Genomic DNA, 17,514 nt, shown 5'->3' with positions numbered 1-17,514 from the left:
CATCGAGGAAGGTAAACTGAATAATCGTTTCGTTATTTTACATTCTTAAATATGAACTGCCGCACAATGGTACATTTGGTGCTTTTTGGCGTCAAAATTCATTTGCACTGTCATTATTTCTTGACGATATGTCATGAAATTTGGTACACTGAAGAATATTTGTATGGAGACTAAGAAAAAGCTACCAACTGTTTTTTTTTCTAAATGGCGGCTCCTAAATGGCGGCCAAAATAGGCCTTTAAATAGAGTTTTCTTTTTCAAAATAGTATATTAGCTGGAAATATGGCTTAATTCAGGTCAAAAAGTTTGAAGATCTTAAATTCTCTTGTGAGTGTTGATGGGGACAGACACAATCTAGAGAATTTTAAAGTTTCTTATTAAAGACAAACAAAGTTGAATAGTATCACAGCATTAATTGTTTCAATTGTCACTTTTTAAAATCAAACAAAGTTGAATAGTATCACAGCATTAATTGTTTCAATTGTCACTTTTTAAAATCTACCAAAATGAAGTGCAGTGTTTGCAATCGCAAATTAGTTAAAAGCGAAAGTAACATCAAATGTTCAATCTGTAACCTGTTTCTTCACGGAAAGTGCACAAACCTCACAAAAAATGAAATTGATGTAATTTCTAATAACAACAACAGCTTTAAGTGTTCTGCTTGTGACCCCCGTTCTGCTCCTACACCGCAGACTTGTCATGCTACGTCATTGCCCGTTAACTCATTTTCTGTTGATATGCATAATATTTCTATCGAGCATACTATCAACAACAACAACACTAATCATAGTGGGACCATAACACTCGAGTCTTTGTACAATGAGATTAAAGCATTGCAGCAGATGTACAATGAGATTAAAGCATTGCAGCAGATGAACGGCGAGGCACTTGCCAAAATAAGCTCGTTAGAGAATTGCAATGCTAATCTTGTCGTGAAGGTAAATACATTGGAAATGAAGTTGAATATGTTGGAGCAGAAGGAGAGAGCATGTACTTTTGACATTGTGGGAATTCCTGATGTTAATAATTCTAACGTGCAAGATAAAGTTATTAAGCTGATCACAGAAGGGGTAGGAGAAAACATTGATGCTAATCAGATCAAGCTGTGTTATGTGAAAAGCAGTAAAGGTAAAGAAGATAAGAGATCTGCCAAGATTGTTTGTGTCAAATTAAATTCGTTAACAACTAAAAAGCAGATTATGGCCAAGGTCCGAATGAATAAATCCCAGTTTTATGGAAATGTTTTTGAAACTAGAAATAAAATATTCATTAACGATTCACTGACTGTCTATACAAGGTCTCTTCTTCGTCATGCCAAAAATCTTAAACTTAAGAATAAATGCAAATTTGTTTGGATAAATGATTCAAATGTTCTCGTCAGGAAAGATGAAGGAGGCAAAGTCTTAAAAATTGTTTGTTTTGAAGATTTTTCTAAGCACGGTCTGATTTAATTTAAATTTTAATTTTTGTATACATTTTTTCTTTTTTTCTTTTTTTTTCTTTCTTAAAATAATGAATTCATCAAATATTAGTAATTTTCAAATCCTTCAAAGTAACAATGACATTTCTAATAGCGATTTATCGGTAGTTGTAAATGATAATAATTTGAATTGTTTTTGTGTTGATCATGATCATTCAAACATTGAAATGTTTTCTGGATTTTCAGTGATCCATCAAAACATTAGAAGCATGAGAAAAAATTTCGATTGTCTTTTGTCTCTTCTTGCATCTTGTGATCATCTGCCAGATCTAATAATCTTATCGGAAATATGGATTTTTGATTTTGAAGTGTCTAATTATTGTATTCCAAATTATATTTTTGTAGCTGCATGTAATGATTTTTATCCTGCCGGAGGTGTCGCGATTTTTTATAGAAGTAACATTTTATGTGAATCACTTTTCCCTAGATTAGACAGTGCTGATTTAATTTGCTTGAATCTCAAAATTTCTGGTGTTATGTATTGTTTTGTTGGAGTCTACAGATTACACAGCTATACTGTAAGTGCTTTTGTGGATGAGTTTTCAGTTTTCTTAGAAAGTCAACGTTCAAAGAATATGGTTCTCTTAGGAGATTTTAATATAGATCTCCTTTCTGTTACATCTGAAAATGATTTATATATGTCTGCTTTATCTGCTTTCGGTTTTGAATCTTTAGTCGTGGAACCTACACGTATTACACCTGAACATAGCTCATGTTTAGATCATATTTTTATACGGCTTCATAGATGTAATAATACAACTTATAAGACTATGGTACATGATTTAAAAATAACAGATCACTGTCTTACTACAATTCAATTAAGCACTATTGTCAATAGATCTAAAACTATCAGTTTTGTGAATCATAACAAAATTGATTTTATTGCACTAAAAAATGATTTAATGTTCGAGTTTTGGGATGAAGCCTATAAAGCTGATAATCCGTCCACTGCCTTTAACTGTTTCATTGAAAAAATTCAGCTTCATTTATCAAACTGTACTCTCAGGGTGGTTAAAAAATCTCAAAAACTCAACTGCCTTAAGAAATGGATGACTCCGCTTTTGCTAAAGAAAATTAATAAGAAGAAAAAGCTTTGCATTAGTGTGTCCAAACACCCTAATAATTTAAGGCTTAAAAACTATTATGAAACTTTGTGCAATGAATTGAAATTTGAAATCCCCTCTTGTAGGGATGAGTACTATAAAAAAAGATTTTCTGATAGCTATGGTAACCCCAGAAAAGAATGGGAAATCGTAAATGACATACTTAATGTTAACAAATCTAGTGTTGAGATTGTTATCTGTACTAATGATGCACAAATATCTGAACCCACCGAAATCGCGAACTTATTTAACGATTATTTTTCAAATATATCAAATTTTGTAAGTGAATCTTCAGCCGTAAATACCTGTAGTCATTGTATCAGTGGCATTGTGGATGACAATTTTCATTCAGAGAGCTTCTGTTTTGAACTGTTTACGTCGGTTGAAATTCACAACATAATCATGAGAATGAAAAATTTGAACTCTACTTCAATGGATTCTATCTCTAGTCAAACTTTAAAAAATATTTCTTTTTACATTTCTGATGTTCTGAGTTATATTTTTAACTTTAGTGTTCAGAGAGGTATTTTTCCTGATGCACTAAAGCTTGCCCTTGTAATACCACTTCATAAAAAAGGTGATTCTTCATGCTTGAATAATTACCGTCCCATTTCTCTTCTCTCAACCTTCTCAAAGATTTTTGAGAAAGGTATAAAGTCAAGAATGGTTTCTTTTCTAGATAAAACTAGATTTTTTAGTGAGTTGCAGTTTGGTTTCCGCTGTGGACGTTCTACAGAAGATGCTGTTTTGAAGCTATGCAGTGAAATATACTCGAGCTTGAATGAATCTAATATTCCTGCAGCTTTATTTATAGATATAACCAAGGCCTTCGATATGGTTGATCATCAGCTTTTACTTAGTAAATTATATAAATCAGGTTTTAGGGGGTTCATGTATGACTGGCTGGCATCTTATTTAGTTAACCGTAAGCAGGTAGTTAAAATTAAAGATAGTATCAGTTCTACGAAGTTAATTAACATGGGCGTTCCACAAGGATCAGTGCTGGGTCCACTACTATTTGTTGTGTTTATCAATTCCTTATTTCTTCAAAATTTCAATGGTAAATTAACAGCTTTTGCTGATGATACAGCGTTATCTTACTCTGATTTCAGCTATCTTAATTTATGTTCTCTCATAAATAATGATTTGGAAGTCTTAAGGAAATGGTTTCACTTGCATAAACTTGTTATTAGTAAAAAAACTAAATTTATGTTATTTAACTTGGCTGGTAATATATGCAAAGATCTTCCTTTACTTTATCATTCACCTTGCTGCACTCGATTTCCTTTAGACTACCTTTGCTCTCATTCACCTACAACTGTGTATAATGATGCTACTAAGTGCTCTGAAAACTGTTTTGTGATCGATAGGGTTGATAGTTTTAAATACCTTGGTATTACTCTTGATCTAAAACTTTGTTGGCAAGAGCATACTAATTCTTTGAAGCTTTACTTGAACAACGCTGTTAGACAATTTTACCATCTAAGTCTATACTGTCAGTTACCTATTTTGAAGTCAGTCTACAATGGTTTAATACAATCTAAACTTCAGTATGGGTTATCTTGCTGGGGAGGTACGCATTCGAAAAAATTAGATCCTCTTTTTGTCAAACAAAAACACGCTATCAGGATTATGTTTAAAGTGCATCGTCGTACACCTAGCTTTGAACTTTTCAAAAAACTTAAGATCCTTCCACTGAGGCATTTATATGTTTACAAGGTGTTAAAAATGTTTTTTGACAAATCGGGATATAATGTTACTAGACTTTATTCTAACCATAATCTAAGAGTTAACACCAGGAATTTAGTTACTGTACCTAGGGTCAAGAAAACTCACTTTGCTTACTTTTATTTAGCTAACGCCCCTCGTCTTTTTAACAAATTGCCTGATGATCTTAGATGCGAAAGAGTTAGAACTTCCTTTCTAAATAAAACAAAGGCTTGGCTATTTTTACTCGACCATGCCCATATTGCTCACATTTTTAATCCTTAAACTATTTAGGTACTTTTTTCTGTTTTGATGTTTCACAATGAATATCTTTTAAATAACATATTTATTTTTTTTTTTGTTTCTCATTAGTTACTTTGAAGTTTCATTTTACAATTCATTTCTATTAAACATTGTAGTTCCCCATTAATGTATTTTGGTTTATATTTTTAAAATATTTGAATTGAGCATTTGCTACTTGTCCTTAAGACAACAAAATGCTTGTATCTATTTCTTGTTAAATTTTACTTTTTAATATATTTTTGTAAACCGGCTAGATCAAATTGTAATATATCTTAACATGAAATAAAGAATAATAATAATACCTATAGAATTCATAGATTCATATTCCATGAAAAAAAAAAAATGCAAATTTAAAAAAAAAAAATACAAAAAGTGCCATATTAGTAAAACACACTCTTATTACGATATTTATGAGATATAAGAAGTTCAACATGAATTTTTATCTGCGAAAGTCATAGATTTTTTTCAACTTTGGATTTAAATTTAGAATATTAAAATCTATTAGAAAAGTATATCGTACCGAAAAAATAAATTCTTTTTCTAATAATATTCAATATAATAGTTTTCATTAAATATCTTAATTTCTATTCATCCTAGGTAAAAGTTGGTAATGCAAAAAACGTAGACAATCGAATTTTGAGCCTTTTATATGAAAAACATTTTTTCTGAATGAATATTCTGAATATTAAAAACGTTACAAAACAAAAAAGTAAAAGAAATTTTTTTTTTAATTTTTAAGTTTTGAGACCTTTTTATTAAGATTTTGAAATGAATGTCCAAAAAAAGAAACAAGTAGATAATTAAGGTAAAAAAAACACAGACAAAAAAAGGATATTTTTTAACAAGAAAAGTATTGATACAGAAATAAGTTGTAGAACAGAGTTGTAGAGAATTTTGGTGAAAATTTTTTTTTCGGAAGTTTTTTTTTTTCAAAATTTCGATAAAAAGTGCTCAAAACTTAAAAATTTTCTTAATTTTTCTTTTTTTCTTTTTAGGATTTTAACTTTTTTAACATTCAGAATTTCGAACAAATGTTCTGACACAGTTTTGTGTAGCTTTGTGTAATTTTTCCTACAAATTTTTTATTGAGAATTAATGAATTTTTACATCACTTTACGAAATTTTTTCATCGATTAACGTAAAATTCAATTATACACGGTGATATTTTTCGTGAATGTAGTTTTTGATTAATTTATGAAAGGAACTTTCGTTAGCTAACAAATTTTTTCGTAAATTTTATGAATATTTTAATTAAAATTACGCAAAAATATTCGTTAGCTAACGAAACTTGTCGTTGTATTAATTTTTTCGTTAGCCTACGAAATTTTGCATTAATTTCCTTACTTAATTTTGGAATAACAAAAAAAAAACCTGAAATTCAGAAAAAGTGGATCGGAGCGAAAATTTAATTGAATGAATTTTTTCGTTACTTAATTAAAACTTTGATAAATTAAGGACAAAATTCTTATTTTTATTCTTTAAAATGAGTATGAAATTTTTCGTTGAATGATGAATCTTTTCATTAAATTGGATTTTTTGGCACTAAAAAGGGAGAAAAAATGTATGAAACGTTTAGATTAATTTATTGATGAAGGTTTTCATATATTACGAAAAATGACATATTTTCGTTGAGCCAACGAAAATGTAGTGTATGAAACGATTTTCGTAATTTTACGAAAATTATTATTTTCAATGTATTATCCTAAATTTCTAGTGGCTATTGGTGTTCCACAAAGTTCTGTGATTGGACCTCATGTGTTTTCAATTTATATCAACAAGCTGAAATCTTTTTGGCCACCGTTTCGATTTAATCTTTAAATCGAAAACCAATTTAACGCATTGATATATTTCTTAGCATTTGAAAAATAACGTTGTAATTACTAATCTTTGGTTTTGAATGCCCAACAGTAAAACAAAACAGTAGCACCACTGGTTTTATTATACTTGGTGCTGTTTTATACAGAAAATGAACAAAAATAAATGGGCCGAAATAGTTCTTTATACAAAAGTCTTGACAACACGATTTGTGGCTACAAATGTTTCCACAAGAACAAACCCTCTGATTTGCTGTTTTTAATTTCTTTTAATTTTTTTTGTTTTGTTTTATTTTAAAGACCGGCTGAGGGTGCTTTTGTTTATTACTATTTCAAAAAAAAAATTCTAACTTAACTACCAACAGAAAGTCCTTGTGGAAAGTATTGGGTAGGAGACGACGGACGACAAAATAAAGGCTGTCGGTATAGAATTCGGTCTCTGGACACAACAAATTCAACACCCTCCCCAAAAAAAAAAAACAATCAGGAGAAACTTTGTAATCGAAAATTACATAATTATTGTTAAACAACTGAACGTGCAGCTTATATTGTGTCCACTCTCTCCCTCTTTGCATTGAGGACACTCTTTCTGATGGTGCAAGTGTGTGTGTAAGAATATGTGTGAATGCGGCTGAAAATTCTGTATTCCGACATCGACAGGATGTGGTACCCATATATACGAAAGTGGATGTATAGAAATTTTATACCTCTAGCTATGTGGCGTTGTGTTGTGTAGGTGGTGATGGTATATTCTTTGGGGGGCTGAATTTCCGTTCATCCCTTCGGGGGGAGAGTCCATAACGTTACCTGCAGTATGAAGCAAGGGGTTTTTGCATTCAAAGCTGCATAGTGTCAGCAGCTAGCTCTATACAGTCCGATGCAGTCTCGAGTTATTGAAAACTCAAGTGGGCGATGCAAAAGGGCCTGGGGGCAATATAGGGGAGGGAAGTGAACGATGGGGTAGGTGCAGGATGATGGTGATATAAATGTTGAGTGTGAATTGCTTACACAAATGTGCCTGCAGAAAATTTCTTATAACGTGCAATTTAAAGAGCTATTATTTCCACAGTGGTTGATATAATGGATGTTGACATTATTGTGTTTTAACGTCCTTGAGTGAAAGGGACATTCATTAGGACTAACACTCGTTCATTCTCTCTGTGTCTTGTATTGTATACAATGTAAAGGACACTCTGTGTGTCGTTGTGTTGTTCGTTTCGGACTCACTTAAAAAAAGACACAGATTCCACTTCAGTTTAAAACGAGATTTTTGTTGAGGGATAAATTATCTTTTTTGAAACAAAAACAGAAAATGAAACAAAAAAATAAAAGAACATTGAAGATATAATGGTTTGCCAGAGTGAAAGCTTAGAAAATACGTACTCGAGAGATGCAGAATAAAAAAAATTGTGATTTTTCCTCTTTTACCTACAGTTTACTGCATTCAGTTGAAGATGAGAAGTCCTTTCGAAGGAATCGTCAATTAAAAACAGTTCTGTATAAGGAGATATAGAAGACTTACACAGAAATGATGATAAAAAATTAAGTCTTTAGTAATTGAATGGAAAAAGGACTTAATTTGAAAAAAAAAGTCAAGAAGACCATAAAATTGTTTTTTTTTTCTGAGACAGAATTTCTGATCTTAAAAGAGTTAAAAATAGTTTTGTAAAAAAAAGTGCCGTTTATAGAGAAGAGAAAAGAAATATAAAGAAAGAAAGATTGAGAAGACTTTTTTTTTTTTCATTTTGCATTCAAAGTAATCAACAAGCCAACAGCAACAGCTTTTCATCTATGACCTTTCATTTTTTTATATTTACCTCAGGATCTTGTGTATATTTTTGTTTTTTTTTTTTTATTATTTTTCATTGCTCTGCATCTTATAAAACTCAGAGTCCTTCAAAGTTAATTAAAACTCAGTGATGAGATGTAAACAAAAAAAAAATAATAATAAATACCAAGACAGAGAGAAGAGAAAAAAGGTTTTAAAAAATGAAAAGGATAAAAGTACCTATAGCAAAGGGATGTCAGAGAGGTGACGCTTTGAAGCTTATTTAGATCCCTTGTTTATGATAATAAGATAGAAAAGTATCTTTTGAGAGGCGGAAAGTAAAATAGATAAATTTTATGACCGTGTTTTAAGTAGTTGGATGGAAAATGAAGTTTTTTTTGTTGTTTGGATTTTTTTTTAATCAAAAGAGTTATTTAAAAATATTCAATTTGGAAGAATTTTCTTTAAATATACATATTTAATTAATTGACGTAGTTTAGTGATATCACCTAGAGGATAGTTCCTAAAAATTTTTGTCATAAACACGCATTCCTTTTTTTGCTTAGCTATCTTCTTTTGTTTAAAATTAAATTTTGTACAAAAATAATTGAACTTCTGAGAGAAATTATTTTTCATCTAGTACAAAAAAAAACTATTTCCACCTTTAAAATCACACTTTCAGAAAAAGATAGTATCAAACAAATCAAAAAGAACTTTTTGGTTACCAAATAACCAAAAATATACACCAAAAATGAAAATGATATTTTGCTTCTTTGTATTTGCGTTGTGTTAGATTTGTATTTGTTTATTTTTTTTTACTTTTTTTTTACTTTTTTACTTTTCTTGAATTTTTTTGCATCAAATGTATAAAAAGCGATTTTTGAAAAAGTCTGAAAAAAATGATTTTCTTTACCAAGCTTAATCTCTAAAATTATTACAATTAAAAATCTGAAAAATGTTCACATGATAGCTACACTTATAAAGTTTTAGTCTTTTAAGTTTTAAATTTTTTGAACAAATGGTTTGGCTGGAATATAAAATTGATCGAACTAAGTCCAAGAAACCCCATGTTATTCCGTTAAGAAACTTCAACCGCTTGGCGGCATGGGTTAGAATGAAGTTAGAGACTTGAAACTTATTTTTAGGTTATTTCCAACCATATAAGATCTTAGGAGCATACAAATTCTAATTATTTAAAAAAAACGAGCACCCTATTGTGCACCTTGCAATTCACATCATGATATGGCATATTTTCTAGTTACGGAAAAGTAGCATAGATTCCGCAGTTTTGGTCAAATTTAACAAAACAATACAAGAATTTGTGCCTAAATAAATATTCTTCCGGAACATAACCTAACTTTATTTTTTTGTTTGTTTTATTTTGCAAAAAAAATTGGGTAAAGTTGAAAAAATTGAGAAAAAAATCACCTTTTCAAGATTTATGGGAGAAAAACCTACACTTTATTTGTTTAAACAATATACTTATATACATCATTCAAAAGGTCTGGAAATCTTCTTTCCAAAAACATATAACATATTGGGAATTGTTAAAATAATGACTGAGATATTGATAGATTACATCGTAAAGTCTGTTAAAATGGTTTTTTGTATATAAAAAAAAAATGGAGGGTTCCAAAAATATAACAAAAATATTTTAATGCATTATTCGACCATACGAACAGCCTACACTATGTAATTTGTAGGGTGTATTTTCAGTGTCGCACCGTGTAATTATATAATCAATGAAGAATCGACTGAGGAAAAATACGTAAAACCACTTTATTCGTGACTTTTTTCGACGACGATAAAATTTTTCAAGTTATAAAAACGGTTTTTGCTCCTACATCCAGAAAACCCATGTCATAATTAGTTTGACAAGCTCTATGAAGTTTTAAACAGTGTAACGGTTCAAAAAAATATTTTATTTTTACCTATTTCAAATTCGAACCATATTTCGAAATAGATTTTTTCTGATAAAAATCTTTAGAGCCGTTTTCGAATAAAATTGGTTTTCTTTATTCGTCATATGGCATTATACCGTTAAATAAATTGAAATTTTATCTCTAAAATCACAAAAATAACCAAGTTTGAACCAATATGCTTTACTGGTTTGGTATTGCGAGAAAGCGTATCGAGAAGGTTGTATTTTTTACAAAGTATTTTTTTTTTAAATCGTTTGAATATCACACACTGCCTGGATTGCAAGTCCTCCTTGGGACACGAACCCTGTTAATATGTACATATAATTAGCATGGATTTTTTTCATTTTCTTAGCCTTTTAGGAATCAAGCTAAAAACACATTTTTGAATGATTTTACCTGTAGCATACTTGTGAATGATTTTGTTTATTATTATTTTCTATTTAAAGTACTTTATAAACCCATTTTCGAAAATGACTTTCCAAAAGCTTTTTATATCATCTTTTAACATTAACATTTTTATATTTTTGTTATTTCATTGATCTTTAAATTGTTTCAGTTTAATTGCTTATCCCACAACTGCATTTTTGAAATAAAAAAATTCCTAAAAAAGTGGAATTTCAGAAGTCTTTTACCTCAGTTGATTGGATCAAAAGCTGTGGAGTTATTTAAACCAAGTTATAATGATCAGCTTTATTTAAAAACCCTTTTTTGCACTTTTTTATTTCAATGGAATAAAATTTCTAGGAAATACTACTGGTTTATGTATACTTTGCAATCTTTGTGCCCCAAACAATACTTTTCATTTTGTTAGAATCTATAATTTTCAAATTTTGCTGTTAGGATATTTCTTGGAAAAATCCAACTCACTCGTCACTCGCCATTCATAATTGGATTTAAAGTTAATAACAAAAACGAAAATTCGATGACATCGACATTTCAAAGTTAACTCACGAAAAAAAAAAAAAAAAAAAACTATTCAATTTCGAATTTAGTTAGGTATATGTATACTATCTACAAACCTCAATCCCTTAAAATTTCACTCACGCTTTTCTCCATTCCATTGAACAATATAGAAATTATGACAAGTAATCATAAAATAAAATTAGTGGTTAAGGCTTTTATCAGGTCATTGTGAATGCCATTTCCGTATAGCAGCACCACAAATTGAATTTATGCATTTGGCGCTCAAATTAAGTATCCTTGGGCGACATCGACATGAATATAATAAAATCACTCTCAAAATCCATGAACAACAAGAATTTCTATTGATATTATGGTGCGTACGTTCTATAACCATCAATACATATCTATATAATTATTATGATCACATGCGTGAGCGTGCCAAACTTCCTAGCTTCAGGACATACGACCACGACTATACGACACACAAATACAAGTAATAAAGGCATTTTCTTGGATATAATCGAGTTAAGCCAATGCCAACGCCGGCCGATATGTCTTCTATATGTTCGAAAGCTCGAAGGCTAAAATTTGAATGGGCACGTCCACGTAAATGTCCTTAGGTTTTTGGTTGTAGAGAGTAAAAGGAGGTTGAGTGTCTTCTAAAAGGTCTTTCGACTATACGCACTAAAACATGTCAACATTTATTTGAATTGACATTTTACTGAGAAAAGATATTGGAAGGAACTACTGTATTTGGAGTGGAAACGGAGGATTGCTGAAGAATTTAAGCACAACAACAATAAATAAATTTGCTCCATGATTACGTGTGACAAATGTTACAAATTATTATCGTAGTTCGTCGTCCTCCAATCCAATATAAAGGAAAGAGAATGTCTATACAATAAATTAAATTAATGAATCAACGCACAAAGGGATTTTATTTCAACAGTGGTGTGGATTTTTTTTCCCAAATTTTTTTGAATAAAGAAAAAGATGAAAAGCTATAAGAAAATGTATATTGGATCAAACATTTTTTGCACTTTACTGTCCTTACCTACATCAGACGCATTTCAATCGTTTCAATATTAAAAATTGGCTTAATTTTTTTTTGTTTTCTTCTTCTTTTTTTTTGAAACATTAATCTTCGGTTGGAATTTTGCAATTTTACGTTAAATTTCTTTTGAATCTTTTCTTTTTCGAGACATCGAAGGAATGAGTAAATGATTTTTTAAATGAAAAACGAAAGCTTTAAGTGATACTTTATCTTTTGTACGTGGCAAATCAAAAGGATTTTTTGTTACAAGATTCAGATGTTGTTTCGAAATCCTTGAACTTTAATTACCATGAGACAATTTATTCCAATTTGTTTTTATTTTTATTAAGACAACTCAAATGATTGCTTTAAAATAATACACTGAGGGAAAAGCCACGTAAAAGACATTGTAAAATCAATGAAAACCACAATGATTTAAATATAATTGGGAATGATTTTGCGTTGAAGATGAACATTTTAAAATCAACGTGGAAATAAGGTTAATTTTTTGTGGTTTTCTATTTCAAAGAAACATATTTTAAAGTAGTTTATCTTTGAATCAAAGACGTTTCAACTTCAATTTATTTTTTCCCTCAGTGTACAATTAAATAAAATTGAAATAATGGACTTAAGAAATTACAAGAAAACTCACCCACAAACTACCAGTAATCAAATTGATTGGAATAAATCTATGTATGGCACAAGACTAGCTATCTGTTGATTTCTTCACTATCTATACTGAGACCAAAAAGTCTCCATAAAGAAGTTTTTTTTTTTTTAATTCTTATAGACCAGTGCCGAAGCCTTCAAAAACATTAAAAATTAAAAAAAAAATCATAGTAGGATGAAACCTATTGAAAAAGGAGGTGAATATGATAAAAATGAAAGGAAAAATAAATTAGGTTTTATAAATTAAGTTTTTAATGGTAAAAAATGGTTTATCTCGATTTCCGGCAAAACTACAAGTCCTATGGAAAAAAGTTGTAGATATGGCAAAGTTGTAGGTAATAAAAAGATCTAAAACTTTTGCATGAACAACTATTTCACATAACCTCAAAATTTAGGTGAACAATAAAAAAAAAACGATTTTTTGGTTTTTTATTTTTATTATTTCAAAAACAAAGTTTTTTTCTACGAAATTTGGTGACAATTATTATGTCTCAAATACACGATTATTTATTTGATTTAAAATATTTATTTTTTCACCTTATTTTGACTTAGGGTAAAAGCGGGTGATATGGCGCGGCGGGTGAGATGGCGCACTTTAAATATCTTGTACATTTATTGCTCTAAAAATGAACGAAAAATATTTTTAGCTTTCTTTAAATATTTTAAATCGAAGAAGCCCGTATTCCTTTCTTTGTCTGTAATACAAAAAATTTAAAACAAATTTCAAAGCGAATCATGTTATGATATTTTTCGAATTTTTTTGTTTTGCTCTTTTTTTTTGTTCCGATATTTTGTGAGTCGTTGGGTTCTTCGATGCTCTTGATACACCAATACATACAAGAGAGTATAAGTTATGCATTGCATGTGAAATCTGAGCTCTAGTTCTACCTGCTTTTTATGGGTGCTTACGATACGAATAGGAATTAAGCGAAAAAAGGTGAAAAGGCGCAGTTTTTTGCGGGTGAAATGGCGCATTCCGTACTAGAATTTTTTACTTTAGTACATATAGTGTTAGCATGTGCCATATCACCCTCAAAATATTTTTTTTTTTATTAATTCAGCCAATTTCAAATGTTCATTAAAACACACACTTTAGAATGAGGTAGTGTAAGTGATTGCATTGACATAATTTGTATCTATTGCTTCGTTGACATACAAAACATTCTTTTAACTTAAAAAACAGGTAAAAACTAAATAGCTAGCTTCAAATTTAAAGGAAAAACTACTTTTTACTTCAACATTTTTATAAAAAAGGAGACTTGTTACAATCTATTATATGGCATGCATTGGTGCTTATCTCCTGCACATCGTTCAACCATTTGTGCAATGAATATTGCAATAATAACCTAAAACAAACTCATGCACCATCTCACCTACCAGGGTATGCCATCTCACCCACCCTATAGGGGGAGATGGTTTTTTTTTTATCTTTTTTGCTAAATTAATTTAAAAATATAAATTAAAAATATAAAATTCTGTTAAACAAATCATACGTTGGATATTGAACATAGAACATTTTTGCATTGTTAGAAATATGAAATGTGGTTTACTTTGAAAAATATGCCAAAAACAAAAAAGGTATGCCATCTCACCCGCTTTTACCATAATTTAAAAAAAAAACACTCTAATTTTCTATCGAAAATTCACGTGTCAAAAAGTCGGTGGGTATTTTGTTCGTTGAAATATCTACTTTCAGATGGTAAAAGAAAAAATTTACATCAGTTTACTATAGAGTACATTTTCTCGGAAAATGCAAAAAATGAAAAAAGCTTGAATTCGAAAATTTTTTTTATCATTATTTAAAATTTTGGCCTATTTATTAAAATTTACAACTTTATTACTCAAAAACCATACGATTTATAAATGCAACATGAAATCTTACGGTTTTTTAGTAATTTAAGTGTAAATTTTAATAGGTCAATAAGCCAAAATTTTAGAAATGGTAACGGAGTTAGGAATAACAGAGTTACGCGCGACAGAGTTACGGCCGTCAAAGTTACGCGAAACCGAAGTTACGAAAAACTAGTGTTACGAATTCTAAAGTTATGTTAAGCTATGACATGTGATTTTTGGGTTGGCAACAATTGCGAGGAACAATATGGAATTATGGAAACATAAATAAGAGAATATCGATACGTAGGTGCAATATTAGTTGGACAAATAAGAAGTTAATTTCAATTATGTCCCCCAAACTTGCATAAGTATACTTATGTTTTTTTTTTATTTCAACGTTTTTGCGATCTTCTCACAAAAACAAAACCATATTATGTATATCTATACCTATCCCTTAAATCGTTAGCTTCGGTTTCCACAAACTCCGTTACTGCCCGCGACTGTCGATCATCTCTCATGGAGATGTCAGAACAGTTTAACATTCACCTTTTCTGGGTGCCGGGTCACAGAGATATTCTGGGAAACTGTGAAGCAGACGAACTCGCCAGAAATGGAACTCTAATACCAATTTTACCCAATAAGGCAAATATTGGTATACCAATCGCAACGTGCAAACTCATGCTGAAGCAAGAAGCTATAGAGGCAACAAACATACGATGGTCAAACATTATAACTTGCCAAACGACCAAGCAGATCTGGCCTAGGCTAGATCCAAAACGTTCAAAAAATTTGTTGTCTCTAAGCAGATTGCATATCAGCTCTGTAATAGGTGTCTTAACAGGACACTGTCTCATAGGTAGACACGCCATAAGACTTGGCGTAATCTCTAACGACTTCTGTAGAAGTTGCCTTGATGAGGAAGAAGAAGAAACAATCCAACATCTTCTCTGCTCATGTCCTGCCCTTTCCAGTAGACGTAAAAAATACCTGGAAAAATATTTCTTAGAAGATACCAGTGAACTAATCAATACTGACATCTTCAACCTTCACCGCTTTATTAAAAGCTCCAACTGGTTTAATTAGTGAGGAATTTCCTCACAAAATCATGGTATCACAACGGACCAATAAATGGTCTAAGTGTGTCAGTTGTTTTCCTGACAGCCATTTCTACCTAACCTAACCTAACCTATACCTATCCAATCAAAATTTTACAAGATTAAATAACACCCATTTTCGCTTAACTCATTTAGTTCTGACCAATGAGAAAAATGTTAATCTCTTGTTTGTATTTCCATAATTCCACATCGTTCCTCGCAATTGTTGCCAACCCAAAAATCACATGTCATAGCTTAACACAACTTTAGAATTCTTAACTCTAGTTTTTCGTAACTTCGGTTTCGCGTAACTTTGACGCTCGTAACTCTGTCGCCCGTAACTCTGGTATTCGTAACTTCGTCGGTTTCCCAAAATTTTAAATAATGATAAACAAAAATTTTCGAATTCAAGATTTTTTCATTTTTTTTGCATTTTCCGAGAAAATTTACTATAGTCTGCTGATGTAAATTTTTTCTTTTACCATCAGAAAGTAGATATTTCAACGAAAAAAAAACACACCGGCAAATAAATTACAGTGTATGTGGACAAATTTGTATTTATTCTTGGCAAAAATAATGGCTTTTAAAAAGTTTTTCTGTCATCAAGTTTTTAGGATGTATCTTAGAGAACATTAATTCCCAAAGTTTATAAACTTTAAATTTTCATTTTTCAATTTTTTTTAAATTCTAAGGTTAGGAAGATTAATGAAATAACAACAAAGTAAATTTATTTGTCGAAAATCTTTACGGATTCTTAAAACGTTAAAGGTAATGTAAAGTTATGGCTGTGTACTTATACCTACTTTTGTGGCCTGCTTTATACATTTTAGCTTTGATTTGAAGAGATAAGTATAATTTCTTTTTACTGTACGGAAACTTTTTAGATTCAGTGTATTTTTTGAAATTAAAAAAAAAATATTATCAAACGTCTAAAATATTTCAAAATTTGAGATTAATTCTATTTATAAGGTACCAAGAAGCACTCATTCCCATAATAAAAATATAAGAATTGAAAAAAAAAAATCAATTTTTACTCTTGGACCAAAATGGCTATAAGGTCTAAAGAAACAAAAAAGTTGTATTTGTTAGTCCCAAGAAATCAAGTCACACCTATTTATATACGAGTAGATATCAATCCCTGTAACTATTATCACTGTGATTAAAAAACTACCGTTAACATTTTTTTTAATCATAGAGAAATTAACTTACATTATCTTAAAAGGTCAGTTCACTTACCTGTAAAGAAAGAAAAAGGTAGAATTTTATAAAAAGAATTAAGTAATTATATTTTTTTTTTGTTTGAGTAATTTGTTATAAATCAATAACTAATTATTTTTATAGAAACCTAGAATTAAATTTAATAGATTGAACACAGTTGTTTTATCATTTTTTTTTTTCTGAAACTATGAATGAGACCAGATTCATAGAAATAATTGACAATAATTATACTGACATTTCAATTGTATTGACTTCAAAAAGAAAAATCCCTTAACAAATTGCTATTGTTCCAACTACCGAAAACAAACTACGTATCTATCTTGTCTTTTTCTTATTCCTTTATTTGGCGCTGGTCATAACTCTCCCATGTATCTAATTTCAATATTCAAAGTATGTCTTTTTCCCTACCTTTAAAAAAAACAAAGATGTAGGTAATGGTAATTTTCCATTTTAGCAGATTATTTGAGACCCCAAATCTGGAGTCAGTGTTCCGACCTTGATTCGCTTGTGGCTTTACTTTTCAACTGTGAGCACATAACAACTGTGACCTCATGATAAGGTTTTCGTATAACCTGGGAAATTAAATAATTTTTTTTCAGTTGAAACCTTACAGTTAGAGACTTTCACATCGCGTCTTACTTTGAACGAACTCGCTTCCGGTCTAACG

General features: G+C 30.2%; 1 protein-coding gene across 4 annotated transcripts in view; it reads right to left on the bottom strand.

The window, feature by feature from the left end:
- Positions 1-17,514, bottom strand: part of LOC129915568 (octopamine receptor beta-2R) — a 390,029-nt gene that overhangs the window by 147,246 nt on the left and 225,269 nt on the right. The window contains exon 2 of one of the 4 annotated variants that reach the window (XM_055995172.1): positions 16,839-16,865. The exons of the other annotated variants lie outside the window; for them this stretch is intronic. The gene's annotated coding sequence lies outside the window, so the exon portion shown is untranslated. The remainder of the gene's footprint in view (positions 1-16,838; positions 16,866-17,514) is intronic. 4 annotated transcript variants of the gene reach the window in all.

This window comes from Episyrphus balteatus, chromosome 3 (genome assembly GCF_945859705.1).
Source record: "Episyrphus balteatus chromosome 3, idEpiBalt1.1, whole genome shotgun sequence".
Classification (NCBI taxonomy): domain Eukaryota; kingdom Metazoa; phylum Arthropoda; class Insecta; order Diptera; family Syrphidae; genus Episyrphus; species Episyrphus balteatus.
The sequence above is the reverse complement of the archived record's forward strand: the minus strand, read 5'-3'. Positions and strand labels throughout refer to the sequence as shown.